We start from the raw sequence: 17,969 nt of genomic DNA on the forward strand, positions 1-17,969 counted from the left end.
AGTGTCAGAGGCCTTTTGTAAGGTCGAAGGAGATGCTGTTCCCTGCATTTTTTCTGCAGCTGCCGCGCTGCAAAAATCACGTCCGTTGTGCCCTGTACTGGATGAAATCCACACTGTGACTCCGGGAGGAGCTCCTCGGCGACAGGGAGAAGAGGCTTGAGAAAGACTCTAGTGACGACTTTCCCAGTGGCTGCTAACAGGGAGATTCCTCTGTAGTTGCCGCAGTCGGACTTGACCCCTTTTTCAAGATAGCCATGATCACTGCATCTCTGAGATCTCCCGGCATATTCTCCTCCCTCCAGATGAGAGAGATGAGGTCATGTATTCACGTCAGCAGTGCCTCTCTGCCATACTTCAATGCCTCATCAGGGATTCCATCCACTCCCGTAGCCTTGTTTTTTTAGCTGTCTTATGGCTTTTTCTACCTCGTGCAGTATTGGGAGTCTCACTGAGGTGGTGGCGGGTAGCATGCTGTGAAATGGAGTCGAGAATACTCGAGTCAAAGGCAGAGTCTCGATTGAAGAGATCTTCAAAGTGCTCCTTCCAGTGGGCCTTGACTGCCTCGGTGTCCTTGATGAGTGTTTCCCCGTTCTTGGCCAGTAGGGGGGTGGGGCCTTGGGTGTTTGGACCGAAGGTGGCCTTGACTGCGATGAAGAATCCTCGCACATCATGGCTGTCGGCCAGCTGCTGTATCTCCTGTGCTTTCTCCATCCACCACCTGCTCTTTAGGTCCCGGGTTTTTTTGTTGGACCTCAGCCTTGAGCCGTCTGTAATGCTGCTTTGCTGCTGCCGAGTTGGGTTGTTGTTTAAGACTCAGAAATGCCCTGCACTTGCGCTCTATTAGCTCTTGAAACTCCTGATCATTATCATCAAACCAGTCCCTGGTGTTTCCTGGTCGAGTGACCAAGCGTCTCCTTGCAGGCACTGGTTATGGAGGTCTGGAGGGAAGACCAAGTGCTGTGGGCATTCTGCATCTCGGGGTGATCAAGGCACAGCAGATTAGCTGTGAGGTGCTGACTGTCTAGGGCTGTCTTAGCTGGGTCCTTAAATGCCCCAGCATTGACTTTTTTGCGGCGCTGCTTCTGCTGCCCCCTCTGCTTTGGAGCTATGCTGATGTCAATGATGGATCGGATTAGGCAGTGGTCTGTCCAGCAGTTGTCAGCTCATGGTCGACAGGGCTGTAGCAATACCCACCCTCCTGTATGGCTCAGAAACATGGACCATGTGCAGCAGACACCTCAGGTCGCTGGAGAAATACCACCAACGATGTCTCTGCAAGATCCTACAAATCCCCTGGGAGGTTAGATGCACCAACGTTAGCGTCCTCGACCAGGCCAACATCCCCAGCATTGAAACACTGACCACACTTGATCAGCTCCGCTGGACAGGCCACATAGTTCGCATGCCAGACACGAAACTCCCAAAGCAAGCGCTCTACTCGGAAGTCCTTCACGGCAAACGAGCCGAAGGTGGGCAGCAGAAATGTTACAAGGACACCCTCAGAGCCTCCCTGATAAAGTGCAACATCCCCACTGACATCTGGGAGTCCCTGGCCAAAGACCGCCCTAAGTGGAGGAAGTGCATCCAGTAGGGCGCTGAGCACCTCGAGTCTTGTCACCCAGAGTATGCAGAAATCAAGCGCAGGCAGCGGAAAGAGCGTGCGGCAAACCAGTCCCACCCACCCCTTCCCTCAACGACTATCTGTCCCACCTGTGAGAGAGTCTGTGGTTCTCGTATTGGACTGTACAGCCACTTAAGAACTCATGTTAAGAGTGGAAGCAAGTCTTCCTCGATTCCGAGGGACTGCCTATGATGATGAGAGGCTTGTCTAGCCAGTCGTCTTGGTTCACCCTTGCCACTGGACCAAGACCGAGTTCTGTCAAGCCTGTTTGGTGGCTAGTGTGCAACGGCCACCACACGTTAAAAAAATCCACGCACAGACACCTTCCACACTTCAAGATTTAATTTGGGACCTGGAATATTAGGTCCTTGATTGAAACACCTGTGAACTTTTTGACGTGGAAGCAATTCTCGGCCTTTTGGCTAAGATCATGCGTAACTGACCTGACAGGGGAGTAACCATGACCCCAAAGTGGTTCTCCCTGGATCAGGAAGGTGGTTCTCCTATGCTTTTTGGAAATAGGAGGTGGGTGTGGTGGATTGACCCATCCACCTCCACAGAGGTGTGTGGGGGGGGCCTGACCCATCCACCTCCATGGCACGAACCTGGTATTGCAGTACTTCCAAGAACGGTGCAGTGGCTCTCGGCCTTTTGGCTAAGAGCATTGGCGCAGAGTGGTCCTTGATGTGTGCAAGGTGACCTCTGGCGTTTGTGATTTGACAAAGAATTGGAAAGATTGGCTACGAATAAAAAAAAAGCAAGTCATCCTCGATGGGATGATATATAAGACGGATCAAATGAGGCCATATGGGTCGAATTAAAAAATTAAAATGGGGCGATCACACTGCTGGGTGTGTGTTTGGGAGGGAGCTAGAGGAGCAAATATGTAGGCAAATTGTTGTCAAGTCCAATAGGGTAGTAATAGTAAGGGATTTTAACTATCCAAATATTGATTGGGACAAATTTAATGTCAAGGGTATAGAGGGTGCGGAATTCTTGAAATGCATTCAAGAGAACTTTTTTGGTCAGTATGTAACAAGCCCAATACGAGAGGGGGCGGTCTTGGATTTAGTTTTGGGGAATGAAGCTGGGCAGGTTGAAGGGGTATTAGTGGGAGAGCACTTGGGTGTCAGTGACCATAATTCAGTCAGATTCAAGTTGGTTATGGATAAGGACAAGGATAGGCCTGGAATAAAAGTTCCGAATTGGGGAAAAGCTAATTTTGCTAAGTTAAGGAGTGGTTTGGCCATAGTGGACTGGAAACAGCTATTTGTGAGTAAATCAGTGTCGGAATAGTGGGAGGCATTCAAGGAGGAAATCCGGAAGGCTCAGGCCAAACATGTGCTCTTAAAGAAAAAGGCTGGGAAAAATAATTCTCGAGCCCCCTGGATGTCTAGGGACTTACAGGGGAGGATTAAGAAAGAAGGGATGTTTATGTCATATACCAACAGCTAAATACTATAGAATATTTAGAGGAATATAGAAAGTTAAGAGGCAAAATTAAAAAGGATATTAGGAATGCTAAGAGAGAGCATGAGAAATTCTTGGCCAGTAAAGTTAAGGAAAACCCCAATATGTTCTATAAATATATTAAGAGTAAGAGAGTAACTAAAAAAGAGGTAGGGCCGATTAGAGACCATGAGGGTAATCTTTGTGTGGAGGCGGAAGATGTTGGTAGGGTTCTTAACTAATACTTTGCATCTGTTTTCACAAAGGAAAGGGGCAATGCAGATACTGCTGTCGAGGAGAAGTGTGATATTCTGGATGAAATAAATCTAGAGAGAGGAAGTATTCAGGGGTTGAGCAGCTTTGAAAGTAGTTAGGTCCCCAGGCCTGGATGAAATGCATCCCAGGCTGTTGAGCAAAGTAAAAGAGGAAATAGCAGAGGCCTTGACTGTCATGTTTGTAACCTTCACATAACTGTAATCAATATGTAACAACACTGTACACTGTATACAACTGTGAAATACACACCTTGACCACAGGGGGTGAACTTGTGGGAGACACTCCTCACCTGGTCAGCCAGGTACTTAAAGGGTGGTTCCATGCAGGCTCAGCACTCCTTGGTCCTGGGAATAAAGGTGCAGGTCATGAGTGACCTTGTCTGCGGTATATGCCTCGTGTGACTTTATAATAGTGCAGAGACACTACATTTGGCGACGGGAAACGGAAATCAATGACTCACGAGAATGGCCACCGGTAGCACAGATGAAAAGTACTGTGTTGGTGAGGACTGGGGCGATTTCGTTGAGAGGCTCCAGCAGAGCTTTGTCACGAAGGACTGGCTGGGAGAGGCAGCAGCTGACAAGCGAAGGGTGCACCTACTGACCAGCTGTGGGCCTAATACATACGTGCTGATGAAAGACCTGCTCGCACCTGAGAAGCCGGCGGACAAAACCATTGCTCAGTAAACTCATCGGTGAGCACCTCAAACCGGCTAGCAGCGTACACATGGCCCGACACCGATTCTATTCACAGAGACATCAGGAGGGACAAAGCATACCAGACTTCGTTGCGGACCTTCGGCGTTTGGCCAGCCTCTAAGTCCACAGATGCCTGCAGGGGGGAAATGTTAAGCGATTTCTTAATTTCTTCCAGGATTTTCAGGAAGCTTATTGAGACCAAGGACTTGACTTTGGAAAGGGCAGCTTTGATAGCTCAGACCTTCTTGGCAGGGGAAGAGGAGACCAAGATAATTTACGCACGCAACCCTGGTTTCAATGTGGCGATGAACCAGAGAGTTAATATTGTAAAAGCGATACAGAATCCCGCAGGCAGGCAAGGGTAATTAGACACCGCCCAGGCAGGCAGGCAAGGGCAATTAGACACCGCCCAGGTAGCAACAGATTCCAGGATGGGGCAGCAACAGAGACAATGGCAGGAGGATCAGCAATTCACATCATCACAAGGGGCAATGCGTCCCGGGATGGGACCATTGACGCACAGCAAGAGAGTGATCAGGAGTAATCAAAGAGACAGAGATGAATGCCCGGTAACAGTCACTTTGTCCACACAATCGCAGCTCATGCTGGAGATGCGGGGTCAGACACAATGCGAAAACCTGCAGGGTTCAACAATTTATCTGCAGAAACTGCGATTTCAAGGGACATTTGGCCAGAATGTGCAGAAAATCAGAATCGAAGTTAGTTTGGGAGGCAGAGGAACCAGACGAAGAGTCTGCATGGCAGTTGGATGCTTGGGGCACAGCCATTGACACTGAAGTCCAGCGGGTTCACGTGGCAGACATCCACAGCTCATACACTTAAACGCCGCCTATGATGATGAAAGTTCTATTAAATGGCAGCCAGGTACGCATCGAGCTGGACACAGGAGCTAGCCAGTCACTTATGAGTGTCCAACAATTCGAAAGACTATGGCCACTCAAAGCTAGCAGACCCAAACTAGAACGCATTGAGACGCAATTACGAACGTACACCAAAGAGATCATCCCAGTGCTCGGCAGTGCAAATTTGGTGGTCACACATAATGGATCAGAGAACTGGCTGCCACTCTGGATTGTCCGCGAATGGTCCCGCGCTTTTGGGGAGGAGCTGGTTAGCCGAGATGAACTGGAAATGGGGGGATGTGCACGCCATTTCATCTGTGGAGCGAAGTTCATGCTCACAGGTCCTACAGAAATTCGAATCACTATTTCAACCTGGGGACGGGACTTTCAAGGGCACCAAAGTAGTGATACGCATCACCCCGGACGCCAGACCAGTGCACCACAAAGCCAGAGCCGTGCCATATGTGATGCGTGAGAAAATTGAGAGTGAGTTGGACAAACTGCTAAGAGAGGGCATAATATCGCCTGTTGAATTCAGTGACTGGGCAAGCCCCATCGTCCCTGTCCTTAAAGCGGATGGCTCAGTCAGGATTTGTGGCGACTACAAGGTCACCATCAACCGAGTGTCACGACAGGACCAATACCCACTTCAATTAGCGAGGACCTTTTTGCCACGCTGGCAGGTGGCAAGCTGTTCACCAAGTTGGACCCCACTTCAGCCTACATGACCCAGGAACTGGCTGAAAAACCCAAGCATCAAACCACCACCACAAGGGGCTATTTGTTAACAACAGGTGTCCGTTTGGCATTCGTTCAGCGGCCGCTATCTTCCAGAGGAACATGGAAAGCCTGCTCAAATCCATTCCTGGCACATTCGTATTCCAAGATGACATCCTAATCACAGGTCGAGACACCGAGGAACACCTCCACAACCTGGAGGGGGTGCTACGCCGACTGGACCGAGTAGGCTTGCGACTAAAGAAGCCCAAGTGTGTGTTTAGTGTGTATTTTTGGCCCCAGAGGTCGAGTTTTTGGGCAGGAGGGTTGCCGCAAATGGGATCCGGCCTACCGAATCCAAAACGGAGGCGATCCGTCGTGCACCCCGGCCCGGCAACACATCGGAGTTGCGGTCATTCCTGGGACTCTTAAACTACTTCGGGAACTTTCTGCCGAACTTAAGTACATTGTTGGAGCCGCTACACATGCTCTTGCATAAGGGTTACGAAGGGTTTTGGGGGGACTGTCAAGAACGGGCTTTCATTCGGGCGCGGAACCGGCTTTGTTCTAATAAGCTGTTGACCTTGTACAACCCCTGTAAGAAACTGGTTTTAACGTGTGATGCATCATCCTTTGGGGTTGGGTGTGTGTTGCAGCAGAGTACTGATGAGGGCCAACTTCAACCTGTGGCCTATGCCTCCAGGTCGCTCTCCCAGGCAGAACGGGGATATGAGATGGTTGAAAAGGAAGCACTCGCATGTGTCTATGGGATAAAAAAGATGTGCCAGTACCTTTTTGGCAGAAGGTTAGAGTTAGAAACGGATCACAAGCCGTTAACATCCCTGTTATCTGATAGCAAGGCTGTCGATGACAAAGCGTCAGCTCGCATACAGCGATGGGCTCTCACGCTGGCTGCGTATGATTATACCATACGGCACCGGCGAGGCATCGAAAATTGCACTGATGCGCTCAGTAGGTTCCCACTGGTGACCACTGAGGGGGAGTAGGAGCAAAGCGCGGAGATTGTCATGGCCGTTGAGGCTTTCGACACCGCAGGCTCCCCCATCACAGCCCGCCAGATCAAAATCTGGACCAACAGAGATCCCCTCCTATCACTGATAAAGAAATGTGTCCTAACTGGGGATTGGGTGCCCGCACACGGAGCGTGCCCCGAGGAGGTCAGACCGTTTCACAGACGGATGGATGAGCTCTCCATCCAAGCCGACTGCCAACTATGGGGCAGCCAGGTAGTCATGCCCCAGAAAGGAAGGGAAGCTTTCATCAGTGAACTCCACAGCGATCACCCAGGCATCATGCTAATGAAGGCCATTGCCCGGTCACATGTATGGTGGCCGGGAATTGACTCAAACCTGGAACACTGGGTTCGCAGGTGCACGACATGTGCTCAGCTGGGAAATGCTCCTAGTGTGGCCCCCTCAGCCCATGGCCCTGGCCCACCAAGCCATGGTCACGCATTCATGTAGACTACGCGGGCCCGTTTATGGGAAAAATTTTCCTGATTGTTGTCGATGCGTACTCGAAATGGATCATAGAAACATAGAAACATAGAAAATAGGTGCAGGAGTAGGCCATTCGGCCCTTCTAGCCTGCACCGCCATTCAATGAGTTCATGGCTGAACATTCAACTTCAGTACCCCATTCCTGCTTTCTCGCCATACCCCTTGATCCCCCTAGTAGTAAGGACCTCATCTAACTCCTTTTTGAATATATTTAGTGAATTGGCCTCAACAACTTTCTGTGGTAGAGAATTCCACAGGTTCACCACTCTCTGGGTGAAGAAGTTCCTCCGCATCTCGGTCCTAAATGGCTTACCCCTTATCCTTAGACTGTGACCTCTGGTTCTGGACTTCCCCAACATTGGGAACATTCTTCCTGCATCTAACCTGTCTAACCCCGTCAGAATTTTAAATGTTTCTATGAGGTCCCCTCTCATTCTTCTGAACTCCAGTGAATACAAGCCCAGTTGATCCAGTCTTTCTTGATAGGTCAGTCCCGCCATCCCGGGAATCAGTCTGGTGAACCTTCGCTGCACTCCCTCAATAGCAAGAATGTCCTTCCTCAGGTTAGGAGACCAAAACTGTACACAATACTCCAGGTGTGGCCTCACCAATGCCCTGTACAACTGTAGCAACACCTCCCTGCCCCTGTACTCAAATCCCCTCGCTATGAAGGCCAACATGCCATTTGCTTTCTTAACCGCCTGCTGCACCTGCATGCCAACCTTCAATGACTGATGTACCATGACACCCAGGTCTCTTTGCACCTCCCCTTTTCCTAATCTGTCACCATTCAGATAATAGTCTGTCTCTCTGTTTTTACCACCAAAGTGGATAACCTCACATTTATCCACATTATACTTCATCTGCCATGCATTTGCCCACTCACCTAACCTATCCAAGTCGCTCTGCAGCCTCACAGCATCCTCCTCGCAGCTCACACTGCCACCCAACTTAGTGTCATCCGCAAATTTGGAAATACTACATTTAATCCCCTCATCTAAATCATTAATGTACAGTGTAAACACCTGGGGCCCCAGCACAGAACCTTGCGGTACCCCACTAGTCACTGACTGCCATTCTGAAAAGTACCCATTGACTCCTACTCTTTGCTTCCTGTCTGACAACCAGTTCTCAATCCATGTCAGTACACTACCCCCAATCCCATGTGCTCTAACTTTGCACATCAATCTCTTGTGTGGGACCTTGTCGAACGCCTTCTGAAAGTCCAAATATACCACATCAACTGGTTCTCCCTTATCCACTCTACTGGAAACATCCTCAAAAAATTCCAGAAGATTTGTCAAGCATGATTTCCCTTTCACAAATCCATGCTGACTTGGACCTATCATGTCACCTCTTTCCAAATGCACTGCTATGACATCCTTAATAATTGATTCCATCATTTTACCCACTACCGATGTCAGGCTGACCAGTCTATAATTCCCTGTTTTCTCTCTCCCTCCTTTTTTAAAAAGTGGGGTTACATTGGCTACCCTCCACTCCATAGGAACTGATCCAGAGTCAATGGAATGTTGGAAAATGACTGTCAACGCATCCACTATTTCCAAGGCCACCTCCTTAAGTACTCTGGGATGCAGTCCATCAGGCCCTGGGGATTTATCAGCCTTCAATCCCATCAATTTCCCCAACACAATTTCCCTGCTAATAAGGATTTCCCTCAGTTCCTCCTCCTTACTAGACCCCCCGACCCCTTTTATAACCGGAAGGTTGTTTGTGTCCTCCTTCGTGAATACCGAACCAAAGTACTTGTTCAATTGGTCCGCCATTTTTTTGTTCCCCGTTATGACTTCCCCTGATTCTGACTGCAGGGGACCTACGTTTGTCTTTACTAACCTTTTTCTCTTTACATATCTATATAAACTTTTGCAATCCGTCTTAATGTTCCCTGCAAGCTTCTTCTCATACTCCATTTTCCCTGCCCTAATCAAACCCTTTGTCCTCCTCTGCTGAGTTCTAAATTTCTCCCAGTCCCCAGGTTCGCTGCTATTTCTGGCCAATTTATATGCCACTTCCTTGGCTTTAATACTATCCCTGATTTCCCTTGATAGCCACGGTTGAGCCACCTTCCCTTTTTTATTTCTATGCCAGACAGGAATATACAATCGAGTGCATCCACCACTGTGGAGAGTCTGTGCATGGTATTTATAAGAACATAAGAACATAAGAATTAGGAACAGGAGTAGGCCATCTAGCCCCTCGTGCCTGCTCCGCCATTCAAAAAGATCATGGCTGATCTGGCCGTGGACTCGGCTCCACTTACCCACCCGCTCCCCATATCCCTTAATTCCCTTATTGGTTAAAAATTTATCTATCTGTGATTTGAGTACATTCAATGAGCTAGGCTCAACTGCTTCCCTGGGCAGAAAATTCCAGAGATTCACAACCCTCTGGGAGAAGAAATTCCTTCTCAACTCTTTTAAATTGGCTCCCCCATATTTTAAGGCTGTGCTCCCTAGTTCTAGTATCCACGACTAGTGGAAACAACCTCTCTGCCTCTATCTTGTCGATCCCTTTCATTATTTTAAATGTTTCTGTAAGATCACCCCTCATCCTTCTGAACTCCAACGAGTAAAGATCCAGTCTACTCAATCTATCATCATAAGGTAACCCCCTCATCTCCGGAATCAGCCTAGTGAATCGTCTCTGTACCCCCTCCAAAGCTAGTATATCCTTCCTTAAGTAAGGTGACCAAAACTGCACGCAGTACTCCAGGTGCGGCCTCACCAATACCCTGTACAGTTGCAGCAGGACCTCCCTGCTTTTTGTACTCCACCCCTCTTGCAACTTTTTGGGATTCATGCACAAGGACCCCCAGGTCCCTCTGCACTGCAGCATGTTGTAATTTCTCCCCATTCAAATAATATTCCCTTTTACTGTTTTTTTTCCAAGGTGGATGACCTCACATTTTCCGACATTGTATTCCATCTGCCAAACCTTAGCCCATTCGCTTAACCTATCTAAATCTCTTTGCAGCTTCTCCGTGTCCTCTACACAACCCGCTTCCCCACTAATCTTGTCTGCAAATTTTGTTACACTACACTCTGTCCCCTCCTCCAGGTCTTCTATGTATATTGTAAACAGTTGTGGTCCCAGCACCGATCCCTGTGGCACACCACTAACCACCGATTTCCAACCTGAAAAGGACCCATTTATCCCAACTCTCTGCTTTCTGTTAGCCAGCCAATTCTCTATCCATGCTAATACATTTCCTCTGACTCCGCGTACCTTTATCTTCTGCAGTAACCTTTTGTGTGGCACCTTAACGAATGTCTTTTGGAAAACTAAATACACCACATCCATCTGTACACCTCTATCCACCATGCTTGTTATATCTTCAAAGAATTCCACTAAATTAGTTAAACATGATTTCCCCTTCATGAATCCATGTTGCGTCTGCTTGATTGCACTATTCCTATCTAGATGTCCTGCTAAGTCTTCCTTAATGATAGCTTCAAGCATTTTCCCCACTACAGATGTTAAACTAACCAGCCTATAGTTACCTGCCTTTTGTCTGCTCCCTTTTTTAAACAGAGGCATTACATTAGCTGCTTTCCAATCCACTGGTACCTCCCCAGAGTCCAGAGAATTTTGGTAGATTATAACCAATGCATCTGCTATAACTTCCGCCATCTCTTTTAATACCCTGGGATGCATTTCATCAGGACCAGGGGGCTTGTCTACCTCGAGTCCCATTAGCCTGTCCAGCACTACCTCCCTCGTGATCGTGATTGTCTCAAGATCCTCCCTTCCCACATTCCCGTGACCAGCAATTTTTGGCATGGTTTTTGTGTCTTCCACTGTGAAGACCGAAGCAAAATAATTGTTTAAGGTCTCAGCCATTTCCACATTTCCCATTACTAAATCCCCCTTCTCATCTTCTAAAGGACCAACATTTACTTTAGTCACTCTTTTCCTTTTTATATATCGGTAAAAGCTTTTACTATCTGTTTTTATGTTTTGTGCAAGTTTACTTTCGTAATCTATCTTTCCTTTCTTTATTGCTTTCTTAGTCATACTTTTGCTGTCGTTTAAAATTTTCCCAATCTTCTAGTTTCCCACTAACCTTGGCCACCTTATACGCATTGGTTTTTAATTTGATACTCGCCTTTATTTCCTTGGTTATCCATGGCTGGTTATCCCTTCTCTTACCGCCCTTCTTTTTCACTGGAATATATTTTTGTTGCGCACTATGAAAGAGCTCCTTAAAAGTCCTCCACTGTTCCTCAATTGTGCGACCCATGGCTTGCCAGACATCCTAGTTAGCGACAATGGCCTGTGCTTTACTAGCTATGAATTCCAGGCGTTTATGTCAGGTAATGGTATCAAACATGTCAGGACAGCGCCGTTCAAGCCGGCTTCCAATGGCCAGGCAGAACGTGCGATTCAAATCATAAATTAGGGCATACTCCGGATTCAAGGACCCTCTCTTCAGTATCGCGCCTCCTGCTGGCCTATCAGTCCCACCCGCATTCGCTCACTGGAGTCCCGCCCACGGAACTATTCATGAAACGCACGCTTAAAATGCGGCTGTCCCTCATTCATCCTGCTCTGTCGGACATTGTTGAGGGTAAGCGCCAGTCCAAAATCGAGTGCCATGATTGCAACTCTGGGGAGATGCATAGAAATCAATGACCCTGTATTCGTTCTCAATCACGCATTGGGACCCAAGTGGCTTGAGGGCACTGTAATCGGAAAAGAGGGGAATAGGGTCATATTGGTCAGACTAAACAATGGGCAGATATGCCGCAAACATCTGGACCAGGTAAAGAAAAGGTTCAGCATGGACACTGAGGAGCCTGAAATAGACTATGGGATGTCAACCACACCTCTGCCAGTGAACGAGCAACAAGGACATTCAACAGCATGCACAGTCCCTGCGGCCAGCCCGGACAGGCCGGATCCAACTCAGGCGACAGAGACACATGCCACGGCTCAACCACCAGAGCCACAACTGCGGCGCTCAACGAGAGAGCGTCGACCGCCTGAAAGACTCAATCTTTGACCCAAAGACATTAGGGGGGAGGTGATGTAATGTTTGTAACCTTCACATAACTGTAACCAATATGTAACAACACTGTACACGATATACAACTGTGAAATACACACCTTGACCACAGCGGGTGAACTTATGGGAGACATTCCTCACCTGGTCAGCCAGGTACTTAAAGGGAGGTTCCACACAGGCTCAGCACCCCTTGGTCCTGGGAATAAAGGTGCAGGGCATGTAGTGACCTTGTCTGCAGTATATGCCTCTTGTGACTTTATAATACAATGAAGAGACACTACATTGACCATCATTTTCCAGTCCTCTTTGGATCTGGGCATGGTGTCGGAGGATTGGAGGACTGCTAATGTAGTACCCTTGTTTAAGAAGGGAGAAAGGGATAGGCCGAGTAATTACAGGTCTGTCAGCCTAACCTCAGTGGTGGGAAAGTTATTGAAAAAATCCTGAAAGACAGGATAAATCTACATTTGGAAAGGCAAGGATTAATTAGGGAGAGTCAGCATGGATTTGTTAAGGGAAGATCGTGTTTGACTAACCTGATTGAATATTTTGAGGAGGTAACCAAGAGGGTCGATGAGGGTAGTGCGTACGATGTAGTATATATGGACTTTCGCAAGGCTTTTGATATGGTCCCACATGGTAGACTGATCGTGAAGGTTAAAGTCTATGGGATACAAGGCAAAATGGCTAGTTGGATCCAAAATTGGCTTGGGAGGTAGAAAGCCAAGGGTAATGATTGATGGATGTTTGTGTGACTGGAAGGATGTTTCCAGTGGGGTTCCCACAGGGCTCAGTCGTGAATCCCTTGCTTTTTGTGGTATACATCAATGATTTAGATTTGAATATAGGGAGTATGATTAAGAAGTTTGCAGACGACACTAAAAGTGGCTGTGTGGTTGATAATGAAGAGGAAAGTCATGGGCAGCAGGAGAATATCAATCTACTGGTCAGGTGGGCAGAGCAGTGGCAAAGGGAATTTAATTCAGAGAAGTGTGAGTTGATGCACTTTGGGAGAGCTAATAAGGAAAGGGTATAGACATTAAGCGGTAGGCCACTTAATAGTGTAGATGAACAAAGGGACCTTGGAGTGCTTGTCCACAGATCCCTGAAAGTCGCAGGCCAGGTGGATAAGGTGGTTAAGAAGGCATACGGAATGCTTTCCTTTATTGGCCGAGGCGTAGAATATAAGAGCAGGGAGGTTTAAATTCTATAATACTTTGGTTAGGCCACAGCTGAAGTACTGCATGCAGTTCTGGTCGTCGTATTATAGGAAAGACGTGACTGCACTCGAGAGGGTGCAGAGGAGATTTACTCGGATGCTGCCTGGAATGGAGAATCTTAGTTCGAAGGAGAGATTGGATAGGCTGCGTTTGTTCTCTTTGGAACAGAGGAGGACGAGAGGAGACCTTATTGAGCTGTACAAAATACTGAAGGGCCTGGACAGCGTGGATAGTAAGGGCCTATTTCCATTGGTGGAGCGGTCTATTACGAGGGGGCATAGTTTTAAGGTGGTTGGTGGAAGGTTTAGAGGGGATTTAAGGGGGGCCTTCTTTACACAGAGGAACCTGTGGAATTCTCTACCACAGAAAGTTGTTGAGGCCAATTCACTAAATATATTCAAAAAGGAGTTAGATGTGGTCCTTAGTATTAGGGGGATCAAGGGGTATGGCGAGAAAGCAGGAATGGGGTACTGAACTTGCATGTTCACCCCTGAACTCATTGAATGGCGGTGCAGGCTCAAAGGGCCAAATGGCCTACTCCTGCACCTATTTTCTAGGTTTCTATTTTTAGAGGGGTTTTGAGGGGGGGGGTGGAAGGGGAGGTTCTTTACTCAGAGTTGTGGGGATCTGGAATTTGCTGCCTGGAAGAGTGGTGGATGCAGAAACCCTCACCACTTTTAAGAGATGGTTGTATGGGCACTTGAAGTGCAGTAACCTGCAGGGTTACAGACCTCGAGCTGGTAATTGGGATTAAATCGGATGACCCTTTGTTGGACGGTGCAGATCTAATGGCAAGTCGGCGGCAGTCGGGAGCAGCATTGAGGAGGTCCGTTGGTGAGGCCTATAAAAGGCACAGCAGGGAGTCTGGGGCCCAGCATCGGCGGCAGACGGGAGCAGCGTCGAGGAGGTCTGTTGGTGAGGCCTATAAAAGGCCCGGCCTGTGCAGCTACATGGAGAAGGCAAAAAAGTAGTAGAAAGAAACAGAGGTGACGTCACAGCCAAGGGGGTAAGTGATTGGCTGGTGATTGGTGAGTAGTTTTTCTTTTCCTTTCTTTTTTATATCAGTCAGTAACTTTTAACATTGTTGTTGCCAATTTAAGTGTATCTAAGGGTTAAGTCATGACAGGAGAGCTCGGTCACGTGATATGCTCCTCCTGTACCATCTGGAAACTCAGGGACACTTCCGGTGTCCCTGACTACGACGTGTGCGGGAAGTGTATCCGCCTCCAGCTCCTGACAGCCCGCGTTACGGAATTGGAGCTGAGGGTGGATTCACTCTGGAGCATCCACGATGCTGAGAATGACGTGAGTAGCACGTGTAGCGAGTTGGTCGTACCTCAGGTGAAGGGCCCACAGCCAGCTAGGGAATGGAAGAGCAGCAGGAAGAGTAGTGCAAGGAAGGTAGTGCAGGGGTCCCCTGTGGTCATCCCCCTGCAAAACAGATACACTGCTTTGAGTACTGTTGAGGGGGATGACTCATTAGGGGAGGGCAGCAGCAGCCAAGTTCATGGTACCGTGGCTGGCTCTGTTGCACAGGAGGGCAGGAAAAAGAGTGGGAGAGCGATAGTGATAGGGGATTCAATTGTAAGGGGAATAGATTGGCGTTTCTGCGGCTGCAACCGAGACTCCAGGATGGTATGTTGCCTCCCTGGTGCAAGGGTCAAGGATGTCTCGGAGCGGGTGCAGGACATTCTAAAAAGGGAGGGAGAACAGCCAGTTGTCGTGGTGCACATTGGTACCAACGACATGGGTAAAAAAAAAGGGATGAGATCCTACGAAACGAATTTAAGGAGCTAGGAGCTAAATTAAAAAGTAGGACCTCAAAAGTAGTAATCTCGGGATTGCTACCAGTGCCACGTGCTAGTCAGAGTAGGAATCGCAGGATAGCGCAGATGAATACGTGGCTTGAGCAGTTGTGCAGCAGGGAGGGATTCAAATTGCTGGGGCATTGGAACCGGTTCTGGGGGAGGTGGGACCAGTACAAACCGGACGGTCTGCACCTGGGCAGGACCGGAACCAATGTCCGAGGGAGAGTGTTTGCCAGTGCTGTTGGGGCGGAGTTAAACTAATATGGCAGGGGGATGGGAACCAATGCAGGGAGACAGAGGGAAACAAAAAGGAGACAAAAGCAAAAGACAGAAAGGAGATGAGGAAAAGTGAAGGGCAGAGAAACCCAAGGCAAAGAACAAAAAGGGCCGCTGTACAGCAAAATTCTAAAAGGACAAAGGGTGTTAAAAAAACAAGCCTGAAGGCTTTGTGTCTTAATGCAAGGAGTATCCGTAATAAGGTGGATGAATTAACTGTGCAAATAGATGTTAACAAATATGATGTGATTGGGATTACAGAGACGTGGCTCCAGGATGATCAGGGCTGGGAACTCAACATCCAGGGGTATTCAACATTCAGGAAGGATAGAATAAAAGGAAAAGGAGGTGGGGTAGCATTGCTGGTTAAAGGGGAGATTAATGCAATAGTTAGGAAGGACATTAGCTTGGATGATGTGGAATCTATATGGGTAGAGCTGCAGAACACCAAAGTGGGAGTAATAAGGTGGATGAATTAACTGTGCAAATAGTGGGAGTTGTATACAGACCTCCCAACAGTAGTAGTGATGTTGGGGAGGGCATCAAACAGGAAATTAGGGGTGCATGCAATAAAGGTGCAGCAGTTATAATGGGTGACTTTAATATGCCCATAGATTGAGCTAACCAAACTGGAAGCAATAGTGTGGAGGAGGATTTCCTGGAGTGCATAAAGGATGGTTTTCTAGACCAATATGTCGAGGAACCAACTAGGGGGGAGGCCATCTTAGACTGGGTGTTATGTAATGAGAGAGGATTAATTAGCAATCTCGTTGTGCGAGGCTCCTTGGGGAAGAGTGACCATAATATGGTGGAATTCTGCATTAGGATGGAGAATGAAACAGTTAATTCAGAGACCATGGTCCAGAACTTAAAGAAGGGTAACTTTGAAGGTATGAGGCGTGAATTGGCTAGGATAGATTGGCGAATGATACTTAAGGGGTTGACTGTGGATGGGCAATGGCAGACATTTAGAGACCGCATGGATGAACTACAACAATTGTACATTCCTGTCTGGCGTAAAAATAAAAAAGGGAAGGTGGCTCAACCGTAGCTATCAAGGGAAATCAGGGATAGTATTAAAGCGAAGGAAGTGGCAGAAACAGCAGCGAACCCGGGGACTGGGAGAAATTTAGAACTCAGCAGAGGAGGACAAAGGGTTTGATTAGGGCAGGGAAAATGGAGTACGAGAAAAAGCTTGCAGGGAACATTAAGACAGATTGCAAAAGTTTCTATAGATATGTAAAGAGAAAAAGGTTAGTAAAGACAAACGTAGGTCCCCTGCAGTCAGAATCAGGGGAAGTCATAACGGGGAACAATGAAATGGCAGACCAATTGAAAAGGAGGAGGAAGTGAGGGAAATCCTTATTAGTCGGGAAATTGTGTTGGGGAAATTGATGGGATTGAAGGCCGATAAATCCCGAGGGCCTGATGGACTGCATCCCAGAGTACTTAAGGAGGTGGCCTTGGAAATAGCGGATGCATTGACAGTCATTTTCCAACATTCCATAGACTCTGGATCAGTTCTTATCAAGTAGAGGGTAGCCAATGTCACCCCACTTTTTAAAAAAGGAGAGCGAAAACAGGGAATTATAAACCGGTCAGCCTGATATCAGTAGTGAGTAAAGTGATGGAATCAAGTATTAAGGATGTCATAGCAGCGCATTTGGAAAGAGGTGACATGATAGGTCCAAGTCAGCATGGATTTGTGAAAGGGAAATCATGCTTGACACATCTTCTGGAATTTTTTGAGGATGTTTCCAGTAGAGTGAACAAGGGAGAACCAGTTGATGTGGTGTATTTGGACTTTCAGAAGGCTTTCGACAAGGTCCCACACAAGAGATTAATGTGCAAAGTTAAAGCACATGGGATTGGGGGTAGTGTGCTGACATGGATTGAGAACTGGTTGTCAGACAGGAAGCCAAGGGTAGGAGTAAATGGGTACTTTTCAGAATGGCAGGCAGTGACTAGTGGGGTCCCGCAAGGTTCTGTGCTGGGGCCCCAGCTGTTTACACTGTACATTAATGATTTAAACGAGGGGATTAAATGTAGTATCTCCAAATTTGCGGATGACACTAAGTTGGGTGGCAGTGTGAGCTGCGAGGAGGATGCTATGAGGCTGCAGAGTGACTTGGATAGGTTAGGTGAGTGGGCAAATGCATGGCAGATGAAGTATAATGTGGATAAATGTGAGGTTATCCACTTTGGTGGTAAAAACAGAGGGACAGACTATTATCTGAATGGTGACAGATTAGGAAAAGGGAAGGTGCAACGAGACCTGGGTGTCATGGTACATCAGTCATTGAAGGTTGGCATGCAGGTACAGCAGGCGGTTAAGAAAGCAAATGGCATGTTGGCCTTCATAGCGAGGGGATTTGAGTACAGGGACAGGGAGGTGTTGCTACAGTTGTACAGGGCCTTGGTGAGGCCACACCTGGAGTATTGTGTACAGTTTTGGTTTCCTAACTTGAGGAAGGACATTCTTGCTATTGAGGGAG

At 47.8% G+C, this 17,969-nt stretch overlaps 1 protein-coding gene and 1 pseudogene across 3 annotated transcripts in view; one reads left to right on the forward strand and one right to left on the reverse strand.

Annotated features, from left to right (window-relative positions):
• The window catches only part of znf385b (zinc finger protein 385B), a 751,134-nt gene that overhangs the window by 672,071 nt on the left and 61,094 nt on the right, over nt 1-17,969 (reverse strand). The gene's annotated exons all lie outside the window — the stretch shown is intronic.
• Nucleotides 2,024-2,263, forward strand: LOC139260614 (U2 spliceosomal RNA; annotated as a pseudogene).

The sequence above is a fragment of the Pristiophorus japonicus genome, chromosome 3, assembly GCF_044704955.1.
Source record: "Pristiophorus japonicus isolate sPriJap1 chromosome 3, sPriJap1.hap1, whole genome shotgun sequence".
NCBI lineage: Eukaryota > Metazoa > Chordata > Chondrichthyes > Pristiophoridae > Pristiophorus > Pristiophorus japonicus.